Raw genomic sequence first — 22111 nt, 5'->3', positions numbered from 1 at the left:
CTTACTCATGTGAAACTTTATAGTTAGGCTATCACCTAATCAATCCAAATTATCTAATTCCCTTTTAAGGGTATGTACTTGATAGCCTAGAGTTACTAAGGCTATGCCTAAGTATACAGGCTATATACAGTAAACCCCCGTATTCATGGGAGATGCGTCCCAGAACCACCCGTGAATACTTAGAACCCCTCTCAAAATGCTTATAACTGCCTATCTGGATAGTTCAAACACAAGAAAACCCCTCTAAAAATGCTTATAACTGAATATTATAACAGTTGTATCACAAAAAAGTGCATTTAGTAACAAAAATTATATGAAAATACAGTAATTTGTGAATATTTCTCAATGACAAATACTGTGAATATTTGAATTCCTCACGAATAATGGGCAGATGTGGTCCAAAGAGAAATCCACGAATAGGTGAGTCCACAAATCTCGAGAACATGAATACGGGGGGTCGAATGTAAAAGGAAAATGTTTCTAACCTTTTCTCTAATTCTAAGGTCTTTGGTGTAAACTTAGGTTACTGCCTGTGCCCATAACCTAACAAGATATGTCTTTAAATCTTAACTTAATTCAGGTTACTACCTAATCCAAGTTATTTTTGCTCACCCTTAAGGATATATAATCCTAGGTTATAGGCTACACAATATACACACTACAGTCTACCTAACTTATTCTCATTGAATCAATGTTGCATACCCTCTAGATTGTAGGCTACTGCCTAGTAGCCTATTGCAGACATTATTTTTTGAAAAAATTATCCATATGTATCTATTATAAAAATTGTGGGAACATTTCTTTGGATCAAAGGTCTAAAAGAATGATAAAATCTTCAAAACAGTTCGCCAATTTACAAATACTATCAGAAATTGTGAGAAGCGCTGACGTGTGCTCACAAAAAAAGCCTGGTTTCACACACGATTAAATTATTGATCCACAGCTTAAACTAAAAACTTTTATCTGGAACTTAAAACTATGCACTTAGCTTTCAACTTAGGCGTTTTCATGATCCTCACTAATGAATTCACAACAACGAAGATTTTTAATTAAAGAGTGCGGGTTTCAGAACACTTTACATTACTGAACAGAAATGTAATAGTGGCTTGGTCCGTTTCTGGTCATATGTAAACAATACAACAGCGCATATGCACATAGCCACTTCTTTTTGCAGGTTTTAATGTGGGTAAACTGGGTTTAGCATTCATTAAGGATAAAAGAGTGCCCCCTTATCCCGGGTCCATTTATACTCTATCACGTGTTATAATGTTTATCATTACATTATAATACCCAGCTACAAGACCAGCTAAGAGAATTCTTTGATATTAGTCTGATCTTCATGGAGCTCTGGTTAGACCATGGAAAAGTAACTCGAGGTCAAGACAGTGACTACTCTATAAAATAATCCAATTAAAAATGAAAATATTCAATCCTGAAAAAGAAAATTTATAAAAGTCCATTTAAAAATCAATTTTCTCTTGAGGAGAAAATTTTACATAAATTGTCAACCTCATTTGAATAAAAATGTATGTACAATGCAAAAGTTATCTTATAAAACACTGTAGTCAAAAAGAATTAAATTCTCTTGTATATGTTGTGCATCATGCTAAGGTGTGTATTATTCAGTTTTGTCCACTAACAGTACCTAATTTTGGTTAATGTACGGGAGTTATGTTATTAAATTACTACAAGTAAGTTACACTATGGCTATGAAGCAAATGTATTGGCTTGATATATTCATTCAAAAACTTGCAATCATTTCCCATTAGTACTATAGCAATATATATATAACATCTCACATTATGTATACTATAGTTTACCACACCATATTACTGCTCACATTATGTACTATAGTTTGCCACACTATATTGCTACTACCCACACTGATTTGTACATGTTTCCTTATATACAATTACAATGGTCATTGGATATTCTAAATTTAATTTTACTTTTCATAATCAGTTAATATACCAAATACGTATCATACACTGTTTGTAGTTTGTGAACTATGCAACCACAGTTCAATGGGAAAATTATCAAGAAAATCAGGAAGGAAAACTATATTGACTCCTGCCTTAGAATATCCTAGAAGGAAGTAAGAGGCAGTATGAATGGATTAGTTATTATTCTTTTATTTACAACTTATGCTGAAAGTAAATACTTGTGCTATAATTTTAACTTGCCTTGGCTCAGTGGCAAGAGGGAACAACTAAAGTTTCACTGACAATACAAAATGAAGTTCACACTCGTAACCTTTTTTGGGGGGGAACAAAGCCATCTGGAAATCAGGAGCAATTCTTGAAAAGTTACAATACTTTATGGGTTGGGTGGCCTGGGCACAAGCAAAACACGGGCAAGTTTTTGTGCATTATGGTAAAATCTAAAATTGCATAACTAGGAATTGACAAAATGTGAAATGTTCATCATTTCAGATTTGTGCAACATATGAAGTACATACACTTTCTCAAAGGGTGATGGCTTACTAGTCACTGCTATCAAGTTAATTAAAGGTGTAAAAATATAACTTAAAATACTGAAAGAATTAATTAGGATACTGCACATACAAAATATTTAAAGTAATCAAAGGGTGATGGCTTACTAGTCACTGCTATCAAGTTAATTAAAGGTGTAAAAATATAACTTAAAATACTGAAAGAATTAATTAGGATACTGCACATACAAAATATTTAAAGTAATCATAAGCAGCTAAGATTTCTTACCAGTAATAGTCACAGGCACATCATATCCATACAGGAAAAATTTTCAAAAACAACACTGGATGCATAAAAATGCTGCTGATTGAAGTCAACTGCATATTAAGAATCATGATCAAAATTATGTACAATGATAGCCACTCTAAATAAAGATGATCAGGTGAAATGTACCACCAAAATCCAGTCACAGCTAATTAAATCACTCGGTCTACCACCGCTATGATAATAATATAAATTATTTAATTTGTATGATCATATTAACCTATGAGCTTTTACTGACAACTTATAACCAATCCAGTCAGACACTTGGAGGAACTGCATTGTTTGTTAAAATCTAGCAAACTACTTTACTACAGGTGGAACCTCCCCTCCCCCCCCAAAAAAAAAAACAGATAAATTCCATTTTACCTGCTTAAAGCTATTTCTGTTGGTCTGATGACAGATAGATATATTGTTTCCCCTTGAAAACCAAGTGGACAAAACACAAAATTTTAATAACCTCTCTAGAATGGACCAGTTGGGAATGCATTTCCTTCCTTCCTGATGAAGGCACTATTTGACAGGATGCCTCTGGCTACAAGGCTAATAAATTTTAATGGACCACCTACCTACAGATCACAAAAAAAAATAATTGAATCCAAAGGAAAGGCATGAGGAGTGTTCTTTGTCAATCAGTCCTACAAGCACTCCCCATCAAAATCCTACATAAGTTCTCTCAACTTCATTTTGACAAGCTTTTTTCGAGAACTTATACATCTGTACATAATCCGAAAATTCTTATTCAAGGACTTTCAAGGAAGGTAGCACGCAGTATTTAAAGACTTATTAATAAATCTTGTTTGTTTTTGGTTGTATGGTGTTTTTATGTTGCATGGAACCAGTGGTTATTCAGCAACGGGACCAACGGCTGTACATGACTTCCGAACCACATCGAGAGTGAACTTCTATCACCAGAAATACACATCTCTAATCCCTCAGTGGAATGACCGAGAATCAAACTCGCTGCCAATGAGGTGGCAGGCCAAGACCATACTGACCACGCCACTGAAGCACTGGACTTGTACTAATCAGTGGGCCATTTACAAGTTTGTGCCTTGGTTGGACTATCTTCCATTTCATTTCATTTTTTTTTAGTATTACATACTGGTTTACTTATTATTACAAAAAGAGGCATTTTCATTTTCCCCAAAAAATGGTTAGGTAACTATTAGAATTCTCATGGAGATTTATCATAAAGACAAACATTTTTTGAATTCAAAAGACTGTAAAGCTACATCTCAGAAATTCACAAAAACTCCCACTTAAAATTCCTTATAAACCTTTCAAAAGTGGTGCTAAAAGCTTTTTAAATCGTGTTTTCCCTACAGTTTGGAGTAACAATGTTTTCAAAAAGCATCTCTTTGCCTAACGAATTTATAATAAGCACAGGTCCGGGGAGTTTTTTTTGCTCCATTTGTTATCTATAGTTGGGTAAACTATGAGATCCAGTCATGGCACTCAAGCTGTATTTAAAGCCAACAAGAAACAGCGACTAAGCTAAGCCTTACTATTCATCTCAATAATCAGCAACCAGAAATGGACATTAACATGCAACAAAACCCATATGCAGGAAGTACTTAACAAGGCCCATGAGTTGGCCCCAGGTGAGAAATTTGTTTAGCAAACCTCCTCCTAGTTAGAAATTAGAATCTCAGCCTGGTCTGGTTTTCTGAAGTCTATAGTCTGGAGCACTTGAGATGTGGCATCATGTTGCTGGTGATGACACTCAATTTCAAACCAAATTCTATCTTGGATATTTTGATAACTATACAATATGTTGTTACATTTTTATCAAGTGTACGATCTAGTGGCTGTATACTTCATCTCATTTTATTATGCCTTTAGGCATGTTTATTAGTCAGCTCCATGTTTCTTCTTTAAAAGATAATGTGAGAGTATGGTTTTTTGCTTTTTCCCTATATACAGGATAGCAGACCTTGTGGATTATGTGAAATAACATTAAGACTCTAATAGATCTTGATTAAGATATAATACAAGTAATCAGTCAAACAGAGCCAAAAGTCAAATGCTCCCCATTTAAAAAGAAATTCTGATGTCAGCAATGACTAACAGGTTTTGTTTTTCAATTACAGTGCATCAAAAATCTTTCAGACATTCTCCTTTGCTATATACACGTCCTTATTTTTTTAATGGACAACTCTACCAAAAATTGATATCTAGAAGTAACTTATTGCTGGGGTGAGCCAGGACAGAAAGCTTCAGCTAATGCCAGATCCCACTTCAATAGTCTTATTTGAAATTCAAACCATGCAGACAGGCAATAAGACACCAGTAAAGACTAAAGGGATTTTGACGGAGGAAAATCTATTTCTGGGGAGAGACCTGTGTCGCCCGGTGAAAAGGTCCTTCTTAATACTTTTCTGATATAAATAATTTCCAAATATACCAGAGAAAGTTTTAAACCATTGGTATGCAGAGGTTACTATCCTCGCGCGAGCACCTCAAGGGCGTCGTGTATAAAGAAAGGAAGGGCGTGTGAAAGCCACTAAAACACAGGTCATCTTCCAATTAGATTACTCCTTCGTCAACATATGAACACGGGATGTGCCGATACAGCGGTCTCAACCACACCGCTCCGACTCACCCAGTCCCCGCCCGATGCGAGCGCCATCTTACATCCTTCTGTCATAGATTTCAGTAATGGCTTGGAAAGGAATGGGATGGGAAACAGGGTAGGGTTTTCAAAAGGGGTTCGACACAGGTCTCTCCCCAGAAATAGATTTTTCCTCCGTCAAAATCCCTTTTCTGGGTCGACCTGTGTTCGCCGGTGAAAAAATACCAGAGAATGCCTTCCAAGCTCATGAATTGAAATTAATAAAAAGGATAACGAAAACATCATTAATAGATTAATCTTCATTAAGTAATTAATAGTAGAATATAAACTTAATGTCTAAAGTTAAGAATATAACTTATATTATAGCTTAATCCCTAAATATGCATACATCAATCTTAATTTCTAAACTTAAGAATATAACTTAATATTATAACTTAATTACTAAATATGCATACATAAAACAAAAATGTAAAGAGTCATATATATTTAATAATCCAATATATACAGGTATGATTAAGCCGAATCTAAGAATGAACGATATTCTAAGGAGAAGCATGATACTTGGGTGGCTGAATCTGATCTACCGAGGTGAGAGGCATCGTGTGCGAGAGTGGCGGTAGAAAAGGTGACAGTATAAGGAATGGGACGAAATTGAAGTAAGGAAAGTTAGTCAGAAAGAGATTAAACTCCCGCCGCTATAGTGGAAAATTTTAAGGCTTGAATATTTCTTAGATAGTGGCGTTTAAAGACCCGAGGAGATTTCCCAACCCACGTATACTTCTTAAGGTCATCAAAATTCATATTTTGAAAATAATTAATTGAGGTAGCTATAGCCCGAATATCATGAGCATGTGGAAAAGATTCTGGATTAGCTTGCTTTATGAAGTAGAGTATTTGCTGTCTAATACCTTGAATTGAGATAGTACCCCCTTTCTCTCTGGCAAATAAATGACCAGAGGAACATGAGGAGGATCTAGCTAAAAAGGCTTTAAGAGTTACCACAGGACATAGGGATGTATCCTGAGGTAGAGGTATAATTTTCCAAGGAGACCATCTATTTTGAGGATTCATTTTTTAGCTAGGAAAACTCCTATCCGGAGAGAGCAGTAAACTTCTCCTGATGGGAGGAAATCTAAGTTCTCAGGATTACGTGAGAGAGCTGCTAATTCTGATATTCTGGCACCTGAGGCCATGGCTGTAAGAAACAAAGTTTTTCTCAGTAGAGAAATGTAAGAGCAAGATTCGTTGTTGATATCCGAGGCTAGTTTTAAAACATCGTTTAAAACCACGTGACCTTTGAGGACGAATTGTAGGTCTAAGTCGAGCACAAGCTTTGGGAATGGATGAAAAATAAGAATCTGCTAAATTAATATTAAATCCGACTTGAAAAATCTTTTCAAGAGCCGACTTAATCGTAGTAATAGTACTAGCGGCTAGGCCTTTATCAAACAAGGTTTTAAAAAATGAAATGGCCAAATTTGGGGTCATTTGAAGAATATCTAAATTCTTTATAAACTCCGCTAACTTCTTAACAGCCGAATCATATTGCCTAAGCGTTGAATCCCTTTTGTCAGATTCTATGAATAAGACGTTCTCCGGATCGATATTTGCATCTTTATGAGCAGCAAATTTCATGAAGTCCACAAAGTTAGGGTTTGAACTACTCTTGAGGAAGCTGACACAGTCTGAGTTTGAACTATTTGTGGTCAACTTTGGATGTGGGATCCGTCTGGGATGGAGCTTCAGCTCTAGTAGGAGCGGAACCAATTGCTTTTGGGCCAGTTGGGTGTTACTAGGGCCACTGATCCTTTGAAGAAACGTAGTTTGTGTAACACCTTCATCAGAAGATTCACTGGAGGGAACAGATAAATCTTCTGCCAGTGGTTCCAATCTAAGGTTAATGCGTCCATGGCATAGGCCTGAGGGTCCAGGTTGGGGGCTACGTAGCAAGGAAGTTTGTGGTTGGTGCATGTCGCAAACAAGTCTACCTGGAGATCTGGCACTAGTCTGGTTACCACCCCGAAATGAATTCATGTCTAGGAGGGCCACTCCGATTCTAAAGGCTGGTTCTGGATAAAACGTCCGCTATAACATTTTTTACTCCTGCCAGATGTGTTTTGCTGACAGGAACCAGTTCTTTTTGCTGCCAAGGAAAATATTGCTACTAGAACATGATTCAGATTGGGTGATTTGGAACCTCCTCTGTTTATGCAGTGGACTACCACTGAATTGTCTGAGACTATCCCTCACATGACTTGTCTTGTGGTGATGCAATTGTTTCAAGGTTAGAAACACTGCCATTGCTTCCAACACATTTATGTGAAACTGTTTCATATTGAGTGACCAGATTCCCTGAAACATTTGGTGTTGGGAGTACCCCCCACCCCCCAACCACTGAGTGACGCGTCTGTATGAATCGTCACTTGAGGAGGGGGGAATTTGATAAAGGAACTGATTTGGTCAGTTTCTTGGACTGTGTCCATGGGAGTAGTCTCTATTAAAACGGAGGGAATTGTAGATACTTTGTCTCTTAAATGTATCTTTGCTCTCTTTTTCCAAACTCGATTGATGTCTTTGAGTTTGGCTTTCAGTAGGACGTCTGTTACTGAGGCAAATTGGAGTAAGCCGAGAATTCTTTCTAAAGCTCGTCTTGTTATCATTTTGTTCTTGATCAATTGTTTTCGTTGCTAATGCTATCTCTTTGGCTTTCTTGGGTGGAAGAGATAGCTTGTGCTCTTTCAAGTCCCAATGAATACCCAGCCAATCGAACTGACTTGCTGGTTGTAGCCGGGATTTTTCGAAGTTCAACTGAAATCCTAGACTTTGCAAGAACTGAATTACTTTGTTTGTTGCTTTGTGGCAATCTTCTACTGTTTTCGCCCAAATGAGCCAATCGTCTAGTAGGCTACTAGCATTATTCCTTGGTTTCCTGAGTTGTTGCAATACTGTCTCTCCTAGTTTCGTAAATATCCTGGAGCAATGTTGAGGCCGAACGGCATCACCTTGAATGCATAGGATTTTCTGCCTAAGCGGAAGCCTAGGTAGGGAGAGAAATTTCTTGCCATCGGAACATGATAATAAGCGTCTGTAAGATCTATAGAGGTGGTGACGGCCCCACGGGGAAGTAAGGTCCGTACCTGTGAGACAGTCAGCATACGGAACTTGTCGCAGAGAATGTAAGAATTCAGTTTGGACCAAGTCCAGGACTACTCTTCTTTTGTTGCGAATTCTTTCTTTGGAACAGTGAACAGACGTCCCTGGAATTTTAGGCTTTTTACTCTCTTATAGCTTTTTTCTGTAGGAGATCTTTGGTGTATTCTTTCAGATCCGGTGTAGGTGTCTGAAAGAAATTCACCGGAGGAGTGGGGACCCCTTCTTCCACTTCCAACCCAGACCCTTGGAAACAATACTGTGTGCCCAAGGCTGAAGGTCCATTGATCTCTGAACCGGTACAGTCTCCCTCCTACCCCGGTCCTTCTCATTGATTATGGGTCGCTTGTATCCTCTACCACCCCTTGCGCCTCTGGTTCTAGGTCCGCCACGTTGGCGGAACTGTCCTCTAGCTCTATTACCACCGGATTGTCTAGGGTATCCTCGAAAGGCTCCGGTGGCTTCGTAGGCCGGGTTAAATGCCGGAGAAGACATCCATGTTGCAGTGGCTGGTGACTGTCCGCCCTGAGGTGCGGGTACAATCATAAATTGTTGTGGTTGAGTGGTTTTTGATGTCGAAGGTTTCGACACTTGGGTTGGAGGATTTGTTTGTTGGCGTTGCTGACTACGGAACCCCTTGTAAGTAGTAAAATACTTTTGTTTCTTCTTTGGGTTCTGGTGCTTCGCTGTAGGGTCGAACTTCCGTTTGGAAGAGAGACCCCAACGAACTCGAAGGTTTTGGTTCGTCCTGGCCGCCTCCTGTAGCACCTTGTCTACTTCTTCTTGAGGAAAGAGATTCTTTCCCCAGAAGGAAGACTTGATCAGTCTATTAGGCTCGTGCCTAATAGTCGCCTCAGCTAACACATGTTTCCTGCAGCTTTTCCTGGCTGCAATGAATTCATGAAGGTCCAGCTGATAAGTCTGTAAGAGGCTCTTAGCTAAGACCTTGAAAAGCTGCTCTTCTTTATATATGGAGGCCACCAACTCCAGTGATGTCACTGCGTTGATGGACCTAGCCAACCTTGATCTTGCCTCAAACTCTGCCTTAAGTAAGTTATCCGGCAGTTTCGGGAGTCTTTCTGAAAACAAAGAAGACGCACAGTCTGCGTCTAGTTTTTCCGACTGTGAAAGTCGACGAACGTCCTGCCAGAATTTGTCTAGTGGCTGGCATGAGGAGGGAGGTAGCATCCGTCTCTTTGAGAGTCGGCATTGGCAGATCATCATTCTCAGCCTGAATTGTAAGCTCTGTGATCTTATCAATGAACGGAGAAGCGATGTCCTGTGGAGATGTAAAGATCGTATACGATCCTTTGTGAGGGGTTAATTTCGTATTTGTACAACCCCAATCAGTCATAATGCGAGCCCAGACAGCTTGGGCTTGTTCCTTCGGGAAAATAACTGTTTCCTTAGGAACTTTATCCATTCTGACTAATGCATTCTCCGTCAGTCTGACAAACCCATTGAAAGGAAACTGAAGTCCTTCTGGGTAAAACTCGAAATCTGACAATGGTCGACCTTCAAGGGTTAGTGTGCCATCCAAGTATGGAGCGTGGAGTGCAAACCGCCAAGGGTTGTTCTTATCGAACGGCGGTAATTTTGATGCATCCGGAACTGTCGATGGAGCAGCTTGAGTTCCGGATTGGAGCAGACCTGCGATCAAATCTCTGATCGGCTTTAGCTGCTCCGCCACTATGTCAGTCACCGACTGCGTGGCTGGAGTGGGAGCCGGAGTAGGAGGAATTCTCTCATCCAGCCTCTCATCCACTACCTCTCTAAACCTTGACAAAAGTTTGTCCACGAGGAGGTCAGATTGTAAGTCAAGCTCCGTCGTCTTGGGTTTAGCGGACTTACCCCTCTGTCCTTTAGAAGGAGGAGGTGCCTTGGCAGCTGGCGAAGAATCATACGAAGTCGATGGCCTAGGGGCCGGAGACGACGCTGATTTCGCCAACGGAGTTGACTTAGACGCCTTCGATGAAGGCTTTGATGCCTTCAAAGGCTTCACCTTGGGTCGGACTGACCTAGAACCTTCCCAAGGTGAAGGAACAGATTTATCGAAACCTAGAAAAGAAGAGGAAGAAGAAGAGGGGGTAGGAGAAATGAAGGATCCTGCCGGAACCTCTACGCCACTTACCTGCTCATCCATCGGTTCTAGATGGATGTCTAGAGCAGCCACATCTCCCGTCAGTTGTTGGTCGTCCTGGTTTGGAGCCATAGCCGCTCGAATGGCTTCTATAATCGGAGCAGCTACTTCACTCTTCACTGCAGCCGACGGAGAACCGGGGAACAGACGGGTAGCTAAAGTGCTATCCAGCACATAAGGACAGCCTTGTGGAGCATTACGGCCGAATCCAGACACCCACTGTCGAAGACTTGCCTTGGCCGCCTTCAAACTCTCCTCATCCGCCTGTAAGAGGGGATAGGAATAAACGGGTCGTATTGACTAACAATTAAACTATAATTATGTCTATATTAATCAAACAATCAAGAATTGTATACCCATTTGTTACTTGATCTTACCTCATCGTTTAACAAGATTGAGGTCAACTCAAAACACCATGCGCAAGACTCCGGGAACCAGATCATGTACGGGGTCTGGCCTTCTTCAGCTATGAAAGAGATCGAGCAATGAGCGTGGGACCGACAGCAGTCATTCCCACCGGATCACTGAAATTCCCTAGGACATCCTTGGAAGGCGCAACGGACTTTCTGTAATATAATATTTTAAATAAGTACCCACTCTCCTTAATGAACTAACCTTAGAAATAGAGCATGGCAAGTATTCTTAACTTAGCATGCATGTAAAGTCTCGTTGTAGCTAACACTATTAAACGGAGAGTGTAACGTATGTTAAACCGAAATATTCACAATTTTATTCCGTATATCCCGGATGTCCGGTGATCTCCGGAGAAAATGACTACCGTATCAACAAGGTAAATCCATATTTCTTTTTAGAGAATAATATTTAATCTTTTGCTAATCTCCGGTGAAGTACATCACCGGAGCCATATTACCGAGCTGAGGATGTGTACCATATCAAGAAAAACGGAAAGCCTAACAGGGGAAGGTGTTCCCAATCGGCCTAGGCAATGCCGGAGATGAGTGCCAAAACATCTCATACAACATGATAAAATCAACTAACATTTCTAATGGTAAACCTTTAATAAGACGGAGTCTACGTCGGTGGATCTCCGGCGAACGGAGTTCCGTAAGGTAATTCTTATTGAATTATCTACCACTCCACCTTTTCCATATCTTCCCCAAGCCATGGCGGGGGGAGAAAGGAAGGGGGGCTTATGATCGAAACATGTCTGGGCGGGAATGGGAACTGTGAAAGAAACGCAAAGTGGCGGCCGATAGTGGTTGATCTTAACCACGATGTTAATGGACCATTCGCATAACTTATAGCGTATAGTACCACCAAAAACAGAATTACCGATTAAAGTTAATTCTTCGGTAAAGTCGGGGAACACTATAGCAAGTGGTTCCCAAGACTACGTTTATAATTGGCATTAACACTTGGTGGTACTCTATGATACAATGTTATCGGTCCTGGACCAAGAACAGAGGCCTAGGCTAATATTGTTCAAGAATGGTACTACCTCATGTATGGAAAACCTTGAATGAAAACATAAAATATAATAGTTTATCTAGATTAAACTAAAGCCTAATAACCTTAATACGTAGCCAAGCTTAAAGTACAATCAGGTCACGAAAGAGGGGGATTAATCAGCCTCTTTTGCACAGGAAGGGGGACATCTTTCCCCAATTCCCTGTAACCTATGTACTTAGAACTGTTTAAGATAGTACTTAACTTAGACTAACAAAAGGGGGAAATAATCCAACCTTGCTAGTAATATTGTTCGAGCGGGCTACTACAAGGTAACTGAAAAGAGGGGGATGTCTCCAGCCTCTTCCAGTACTAGACAGTAGTTAATACACTTCGTATATGAACGACAAGTTCCTTATGATAAACCATAAAACTACATAAACTGATAGTCATAAATAAAAACATGAGTAAGCGAGGAAGAGAGGACTAGCGTAAAACACCACAAAAGGCCAACCGTAACCGCGGCCTGATGGTCTGACGCGGTATTTCACCTTATAGACTAAAAACAGTAAAGGAATTTTTCTCAACGTTTTAAATACTGTTTGGACATGTAAGATGTAATAAATATGCACTACTTCTGACTGTCCAAAGGAGCCCTCTTCCTCGCTTAAACAAGACTACTTTATATAATAAAACGGGACTCGTGAGGTCCAATATTATAAACTGTGCAAATACGTACAAACTCCTGTAAATTAAACCTGAATTATAATCTGCACAGTAAAAACTCTGTGAGACGAACGATCGAATGTGGCATTAAAAAAGAAAGCTAAAAGCTATCTCAAAATACACGTAGGGGCATACCGAAACCAACATGCTTTGTTTACGATCGTTGTAAGCGCATGGCCGGTACCATGCTATAAAACCCAAAATTACGTGTAAATACCGATTCATAAGCTGTTTTTTACAAGAAAACAGAATTTATGGTACTTAACATTGGTCCAGGTGAAGGTAGAGCTTCAGCCATGATGAAAAAAAATCCAGAAATCGTAGGAAAATACAGACACAATTCGCACAATTACTACGCTCACGAGTCCAAAAGAAGATGTAAGATGGCTGCTCGCATCGGGCGGGGACTGGGTGAGTCGGAGCGGTGTGGTTGAGACCGCTGTGTATCGGCACATCCCGTGTTCATATGTTGACGAAGGAGTAATCTAATTGGAAGATGACCTGTGTTTAGTGGCTTTCACACGCCCTTTCTTTATACACGACGCCCTTGAGGTGCTCGCGCGAGGGTAGTAACCTCTGCATACCAATTGGTTTAACTTTCTCTGGTATATTTGGAAATTATTTATATCAGAAAAGTATTAAGAAGGGACCTTTTCACGGCGAACAGGTCGACCCAGAAATAGATTTGTATCTACTCGACTCTGTTTAAAGATTTTTTAAATACAAACAGAATAAAAAAAAGTACAGTATCACTACTAGTTTTTATCAGTTTAAGAGGGTAATAACACTTACAGTATGAAATCATAAGTAAGTATACAGTAATAAATGAAACATCTTATGAACTATATTTTTGTACTCTACTAGTAGTGCTAAAACATTGGAGGAAACATAAAAACTACAGGAAATTCTAGGATAACATTAAGAAGACACTACCTAAAATGTCTTTCAAATATAGATGTAAACCATACATACAAAGTAAACTTTCTAAAATGTTGTAATTCCAAATCTAATGATAAAACCTGACAAATATAAAATCTAATGAAGAGATGATGTTAAAAATGGATGGGCTAAGGCTTCTGCGGCAGTGATACGGGTTTCAGGATCAGGATCAAGGAGTCGGTAAAGAAGATGATAAAACTGAGGGTGGATAAAATATTTCCTTTTGTTTTCCATGAGATGATTCCGGAACAAAACTGGTATTCCATATGTGAGACGAAGGTTCAGATACTTGTCCTGTACTGCTCGAAACTGAATAATTTGTACTAGGTGAAAGGCAATGCTCACCTTCTGACATTTTCAACATTACTGCCAACTGCCCTTCATCTCCCTTAAAAAGTCCATGTGTGGATCTTTGTTGCTGAGCTTTAAAATCATGGGACAAGAAAGAACTTGCGTGGCCAGAAAGTAACCAAGAGCTCTCAAAATTTATAAGACAAACACAGACAATACTTTGCTTACAACCACTGCAAACTTCTTTTTTCAACAGTATCTGAAGGTCTTACACCCCCTCTATACAAGGTATTATTACGCAGCAACTCACATATTTTTCACAAGATCCAAAGGTTTTTCTTTGTTTTTTCTTCACTGCATGTAAAAAGCTTACCTGCAAATGATACATGAGATCATACAATTGTATATTCCTTATACGTACAGCAAATCTTTACACTAAATAGTAACACAGAAAAGAGAAAGTTGTTAGCTATTGAAATTGTTTCCTCAAGATATGCAGAACCAAGCTTTGAAGTCAACAGTAATTAGGGTAATTTTTCTGATGAACTCTATGAACTAATAATTTTTACAGTGTTACTATAACTTGTTCAGCAACACTATTTGTTGATATTATCTAGGAAGATGGTCAGGAAGTCTACAAAGGAAAATTAATGTTATGCCTATAAATTGCATTTGTAGGAATAATCTTTTTAAAAAATCTAACAATCTAGCTAAAATAACAGCATGTGGGCCATGCAAAAGAAGTATTCCTGTCTGTATAAAAACATTTCCTCTTCTTATAAAAAGCCTCTATTTAGCTGATACGCTAAAAGAATGTAGAGGGAAACTCACCAAAATTTTGATGCAGCTTTCGTATAGTATAAGAACCAAGAAGTGTGATATTTCAGCTAAAGTTGACAGATCATCGGCTGCCTTGAAAAAAGGGTATCGTCCACTCAACAGGCACAAAAGAATAACACCAACAGACCACATGTCTACAGCTGAGGAAAACAAAATACAATTATATACATTTGGCTGGGAGACTAGTTACTGCCTAAACTCTTGTTTTCAGATGTCCTTCCCATAAAGAAATCAATAGTTATTAATGTTTATAATACTAATGAAGGACTTCCTATAGTAGATTTATTTTTAAATGAAATTCTATGACAAAAGAATGATTTAAAAGTAGATTACATAACTTTTGATATATGTCATAATTTTGTAGGCTTTCAAATGTTTCATCTTGAAGGGCATGACTCACAATAAACTGGTAGCTTTTTGTTATCAAACAGCTCTGTATTATGACCAGAGTATTTTACATACTGCAAATACTGTAGGAGTCTATTTAAGAAAAGTTTTGATTTGTTCTTATTCATGGAAATTTGAATACTGCATTGTGCCAAAATATGGTTTGCATATCTACATACATATTGCTTTCATGGAAGTGTCAAAATTGACATGTATTACATGACTATTTGATCATGCTTGGATTAGTATATGCTTTCTACTTTACATTTTAACTTTATGTCAAAGTCAAAGTTGGAAAACCTTTACAATTCAATAATTTATAAATGTTACCTGTTCCTTGGTCTGGATGGCGCAACAGAACTTCAGGGGCACGAAACCCAGGTGTTCCAGCTCTTGGGGCATGCTGATTGCTCCTACCCAAGCATACTGTACAGACTCTTGCAGTGCCATAGCAATGGCAAGAAACTGGCAGGAGAACACTTCCAGACTTGGTATGGACCTACATTAAAAGAAATGTAAACAATTACAGTATGCTAAATCACACTGGATGATGTCCAACTGAATTTGATAATAGTACCTCAAATTTTTCACTTGCAATTTTTCCTTTACTACTACATCTAATAGTTTTTGTTTAAAAAAAAATTACTATGATGAACCTTTTTTAAATTTTCGTATCTAGAAGCTTTAAAACTGTACAAATGAAACTACAACTTAGTAAATGTCTTCATGAGAGGATGGCAAAATTAGCATTAGTGATCATCCTCTTGAAAGATTATCCTTACTTATCCATTTTGAGTAAATAATTTCCTGTAAATATTATTGCAATTACTTAATCCTCTGTGAAATGCTGAGATCATATATCAATGCACCACCTGATTTCCAGCATAAGTACCCTCTGGCTAAGAAACTTTCAAAGCTACTGCAGCAGCTTTCTGTAATAGTATAACAAATAACAAGAGTTCCTCTTAAATCAAACAATTTTGAGTACCATTCATTTAGCACTTATTCCAAAAATTTCCAAAATATAAAATAAAACAAGCAAATTGTAATTAAGCTCCTGATCTCTAATACTGAAGTTCCTTCAAGTCCCTCAATTTTTATTGACAACAGCAATATTTATTTTATCTTTTAAGAATTTAATATAAATCTTTAGTAATCCTTGTTGCCATCAGCTTGGAAAAATACAAAAGAAGAAGACAGGCAGCCCCCGCCCCGGTTATCAGTGGAGGTTCCGGTCCTGGGGTTGTTGTGCTGATAAGTGTAAACCGCCTTTAACCGAGACTCTGCGATTTATGGTGCTACGGTGATGATAACCAGTTATCACCACCATGAGCACCCTTATGGTGCATCATAAGCGACCTTATGGCACCGATAACTGGAACTTGGCCTGTTATGGCTCCATACAATGCGGATTTTATGGCAATAGACAAGTGCCATAAAACCAGATTGTCGATAACCAGGGACTGCCTATATGTACAAAAAAGGTTCTTCCTTGTCTCCATTAAGCCAAGAAGCCAAGATAATAGAGAAGAGAGCTTCAGGTTTCTCTGCCAAGGATGTAGTCACCCCGTAGTCCCTCTGAGGAGAACGAAGAATTACCCAATGAGCCTCTTGACTAAACCTAGGGAGCAGTAACCATCAACATCCATCTTTAGTGGAGAGACTTTAAGTTCCTACTTAAAAGAGTTGGGCTTCTGTTAGGTATTCAGATTAACTGAATTATGTCTACTTGGTTTTCTAGTCTACCTTTTTTACTCTCTGTTCTAAAGTTCTATATTTTACTCAAACTTACCGAACATTTTACTTGGAGAGTTTGCTGACTAAAGCAAATCTGTTTCAAAGTTCATATTTTGAAAGCTTGACATTTTTTCTCCAGCTAAAGTTCAGTATATCTTAGTTTAACCAGACTACTGCTCTGATTAACAGCTCTCCTAGGGCTGGCCCAAAGGGTTAGACATTTTTACGTGGCTAAGAACTAATTGGTTACCTAGCGATGGGGCCTACAGATTATTGTGGGCTCTGAACCACATTATATCAAGAAATTGATTTATAATCACCAGAAACAAATTCCTCTGATTCCACATTGGCCAGAATGGGGAAATCAAACTCAGGACTACTGAATCGGTAGGCAAGCAGATAAACCACTCCTCCAATAAGGAACATTTTTTCCCCACACTTTTGCATATGTGAACAATGGCTCTTTGTCAGCCTTTGCTTTACTTCAGAAAGAATTCTTGCCTTTGTTCTTTATGCTAAGACTTCCCTCTCAATACATTCCTCTTACAAATTTCATCAAAAGTGACATGTTTTCCACCACTGCCACAGTGAAACCTTCAACTGCATTTACCATGAGATTCTGCCCAAAATTGTCACATCTTGACATAACAGTCAAATGACTATATATCTAACAACAGGAAAAATACAAGACTTCATTATCTATTTTTATCAGACTATTACAACTATACAATGCACTCCAGTCAGTCTTTACTTCATTTTTGGTCTCATCAAAGTTTCTGGTAGATTTAAGTATGTATGTGTCAAATTAAAAGTTTTTACTAAAGCAAAAACAAACTACACAAACGCATAGTTCCTTGTTTAATTAAAAAAAAGCCCAGAAAGTCATAGCTTTATTAGACAGAAAATTCAAAATTCCCTTACCTAGTAAAATCTTTAAAATATATAAATAATTTTCTACGACCTGATGGTATCTTAGCAAAACGATTTGAATTTAATGTAAAGTTTGAGTTGAGTTTTCAAAAATGAAAAAAACATTACCTCTTGCAAGACTCTGTTCCCTCTCACAAAATTTGATCTCTCTTGGTTAATGCTAGCAGAGTCAATGATACCTGAAACTCTTGGACTGCATGCTGGAACTTTCTGTAACCTTTGTGGAATGCCATGGTTAGCACAAGAAGAATCTCCACTGGTCGTCGACACCCCAACTTAGAACTTCCAGCTCTCATGCTTGCTGTTCTGGTATGGCTGAGCAAATAAAAAGTACAGTACTTCAATATATAAAACAACCTCTTCACAATAATTCCTCCTGTTAAAAATATCTTATGCATATGAAAACAACTATACACACTCTTACCAACAAATATAAATAGAATAGGCCTTCCAAATACACAGTAAAACGTGAAAGTAAAAAAAGTGATGTCTCATGTATATAAACCACTTTTAGACAGCCTAAAATTTAAGATATTCAGGCATAAAATATTTTCTCAAACAAACCCATCAATCATAGATCCCTCATTCATTGTCCAAAGTCCCCAGACTTATATATTGCAGATGGAAGCGTATGAGTGCCAAGCACCTATTTCTCAGTATACTGTTCCCATTCTTTCACATATATGTACAATCATATAACCATATACACAATCTACATGAGAGGTAAAGTAAGAGTCTCACCTTTGCAAAGACCCAGTTGGCACTTGGGGACACAATAATTAATTTCAGAATAATTCTGGAACCAAAATTTCAAGGTAATTTTGTGGAGCACAGCAAATAGAAAGTTTGTACTCTTGACACCCCTCAAAAAAGAGATGAGGATCAACTAACCATTCAAGTGAGATGTAGATATGAGAAAATAGACAAATATATAATGAACAGAATGAAAAATAGAAAAAAATACATCTTCTGTCACTACCTGCACTAATAAAAATACTTTCAATATCCTTGAAGGCTAGAAAAGTTTAGAGGCTCTCAATCTCTTATTTGTCCTGCTTCTTCTTCTGAAGTACCTGAATATGCACGAGGGATGACCTACCTCTGCCACCAGGATATACATAGTGCTTTTGGGGATGCATTCCCTATGCTGACACATGAACAAAAAGTATGTTTGGGACTCTCATCTTTGATATGTTTGGTTATCTTGAAGCAGTGTTGGATGGCTCTCATAAGACTAAGAAATAGGTCAAATACATCACTGGATGCCAAGGCTAGAATTACAAATGAAGCGGTGGAATGGTCTTATGTGCCTGCCATGTGGGGTCTTAGTGACAAATTCAGGAGTGAAAGACAAGCATATAACTGCAAAAAGTTCTTGCTGTCACATACTATGCACATCTTAAAATGCAAAAAGCTTGCAGAAAAATTCTTTTCAGTAGGATGCAGCACAGAAGCTGATCACCCTAAGCACTCAAACGCAGGTTAAAAAATTTTGGTTTCAGAAAGTCACATGAATTTCATACAAAGTGAGACTATAAACAGCACTACATTTCATCGATCTTGATGAAATCTTAAAAACTACTAATTATTTGCTTTGGAAAATATGCTCAAAAAATTCTAAAATATTTACATCACTAACCATTAAGAGCTGTAACTTCTTGCAAATGCTTTGCTAAGCCCTCTAGTGGCAAGGAGCTTGCTGCTGATGACATGGACTTCCGAGGTGATCTTCTCAGGCCTCGTAATGTTTCTTGTCTCATCTGCATAACCTGAGCCTTTGAGACCTATAAAATATAAAATTATAATACAGTCAACTCTGCTTACATGATAATTCAATAGGCAATATTCTGCCTTTGTGGAATTCAGTAATTAACAAATATCAGTTGAAATACTATTAAATCATGCCATAAAAACGTTTCTTTTTGTTCATCTGCATAAAAACAAACTAATTAGTGAAGGAGAAAGCGATAAAAAAACAAAATTATCTTCAATACTATTTGCAAATCAGTCATCGCTTTTAATTAAATTTTTTCAATAATAGTGTAATACTAATAGTAATGAAACAATATTTATTTACCTTCCCAAGATTTTGTAATGCTAAGGATTAAAAAATAATTTGGAAAATGTAAGACACACGCATGTTATTAAATATTAAAATGTAAATAATACACACAAATGTTTAATGCTTATAATTTCCTCTAATAAGCTAATAATACCTATCTATTAACAATGGTGCCAAGGTTTAAGTAAATCAGTGAATAATCGAATATATACAGTCAAACCCTCGTACTCGTGTTCTCGAGTTCCACAGACTCACCTACTATTTGCAGATTTTTCTTGGACCATATCTACCCACTACTCGCTGAAATTCCCTATTCGCAGTCTATTTTTCATTGAGAAATATTCACCAACTACTGTATTTTCATATAATTTTCATGACTAAATGCACTATTTGTGATGAAACTATTACAGTGATCCCCCCGTATTTACGGGGGCATGCTTACCAGAACCCCCCTGGTAGCTAGAACCCGTGAATAGTTGGAACCCCTATAAAAATGCTTAAAACAGCCTATTTTATTAGTTAACACTCAAGAAAAACTGACTAAAAATGGTTATACATGGTTTTTTTTAATAGTTTTATCACAAAATGTGTATTTTATGATAAAACTGACAAAAAAACCCATGAATTTGAGGATATTTTTCATGGAAAAATACTGCAAATACGCAACCTTCCCACAAATAATGTGAGTATAAGTTCCAGAGAAATCTGTGAATGTGCGAGTCCGGGAATGCCATGAACGTGAATACAGGGGTCCACTGTATAATATTTAGTTATAAGCATTTTGAGTATTTTTCTTGTGTTTGAACTATCAAATCGACAGTTATAAGCATCTCAGAGGGGTTCTAAGTATTAGCAGATTTTAGCTATTTAGCGAAGGGGTCCAGGACGCATCCTCCGCGAATGCAGAGGGTTTGCTGTATACCTATTTATAAACATAAATGTCTTATAGATAATTTATGGAGTAAAAACGTACATCATGTTTTAACTAAACAATATATGATTTAAATTATAAGGGAAAGAGCAGATCAACAGTTTATTTTACAGATAGCAATACAAACCTACAGAAATGAAAGGGACAAAGTCAACAAATATTGTACTATATGCTAATCCTCATACTATATGCTATGCACATATGAGGATTAGGACTTATAACACATTTACTAGGGGTGTGTTGCTACTGTAAAGCATCCTATGCTATTGATTACATTAACAGCATGGCTGCTCACTCACCTGTATCCTGAAGTAAAGGTACCCTTTGCTTTAGGTGATAAGGCTGCCATATCCTCAATCTCCATTCTACCTCATCCTAGAGCCATTCCATCCACATCCAGAATTCTTCTGATTTTTTTATCTATCACATCTGTAGATGTTGATGAAGAAGCTTATAAGCCCCAGTTTAAGACATACCTGGTGTACCCTTTATAAGCACATCTTCAACACTTCATATCTGAAATCTCAATGCCTTCCTGTCTTCATCTCAGGCCAAGCCAAATGGATTTCATTTCACCTTTAAGAAAAGGTGCTCACTGTTGCTAAATGAAGTCATCCCTTTGAACACTGAAAAAGAACGTGAACAGTGCTGAACCCTGAGTACAACCTCATCAGGATTCACAACAGTCCCAGTCAAAAAGACCAGAGACAGCAATAATCAGGGTTATGACAACAAGACCAGTGATATCAATAATCAGGGTTATGACCGAAGCAGCTATAGTAATCAGGGTTATGACCGAAGCAGCTACAGTAATCAGGGTTATGACCAAAGCAGCTCTAGTAATCAGAGTTTTGACCAAAGCACTATATATAAGTATTTAGAGATATGACCCATAGCTTTATGAGTGGACAGGCTAGTGCCCATACACTTAGATATGACAACAGTGCAACTGTGTTAGCAAACAGCCTACTGAGCACACTGGGCTAATGCAAAAGAACAGAGCCATGTGGCTGTTAAGAGGCCAAAAAAAAGTTGAGGACCATGACCATAACATTATAAAGCATATCTATGATCAAAGGATAAATTCATGGCAGGACCAGAGCTGTATTTGATGTCAACAGCTTTGACCAGGGCAGCACATGTGCAGAGAGCCACAACTAGAGACCTGATCAATATCAAGACCAGAGCCATGCTGATACAAGTAATACCTGACCGCCCATGCAAGCAAAGAACTATGCCAATG

At 38.0% G+C, this 22111-nt stretch overlaps 1 protein-coding gene and 1 long non-coding RNA gene across 3 annotated transcripts in view; one reads left to right on the top strand and one right to left on the bottom strand.

Moving 5' to 3' along the window:
* Positions 1-22111, top strand: part of LOC135204611 (cell division cycle 7-related protein kinase-like) — a 138099-nt gene that overhangs the window by 73497 nt on the left and 42491 nt on the right. The window lies entirely within an intron of this gene.
* LOC135204753 (uncharacterized) lies at positions 14836-18137 on the bottom strand. Its single transcript, XR_010312341.1, has 3 exons — positions 17984-18137; positions 15539-15707; positions 14836-14961 (listed from the first exon to the last, which is right to left on the bottom strand). It is a non-coding gene; the product is annotated as an uncharacterized LOC135204753 (long non-coding RNA).

Source organism: Macrobrachium nipponense, chromosome 11 (genome assembly GCF_015104395.2).
Source record: "Macrobrachium nipponense isolate FS-2020 chromosome 11, ASM1510439v2, whole genome shotgun sequence".
Taxonomy (NCBI): domain Eukaryota; kingdom Metazoa; phylum Arthropoda; class Malacostraca; order Decapoda; family Palaemonidae; genus Macrobrachium; species Macrobrachium nipponense.
The sequence above is the reverse complement of the archived record's forward strand: the minus strand, read 5'-3'. Positions and strand labels throughout refer to the sequence as shown.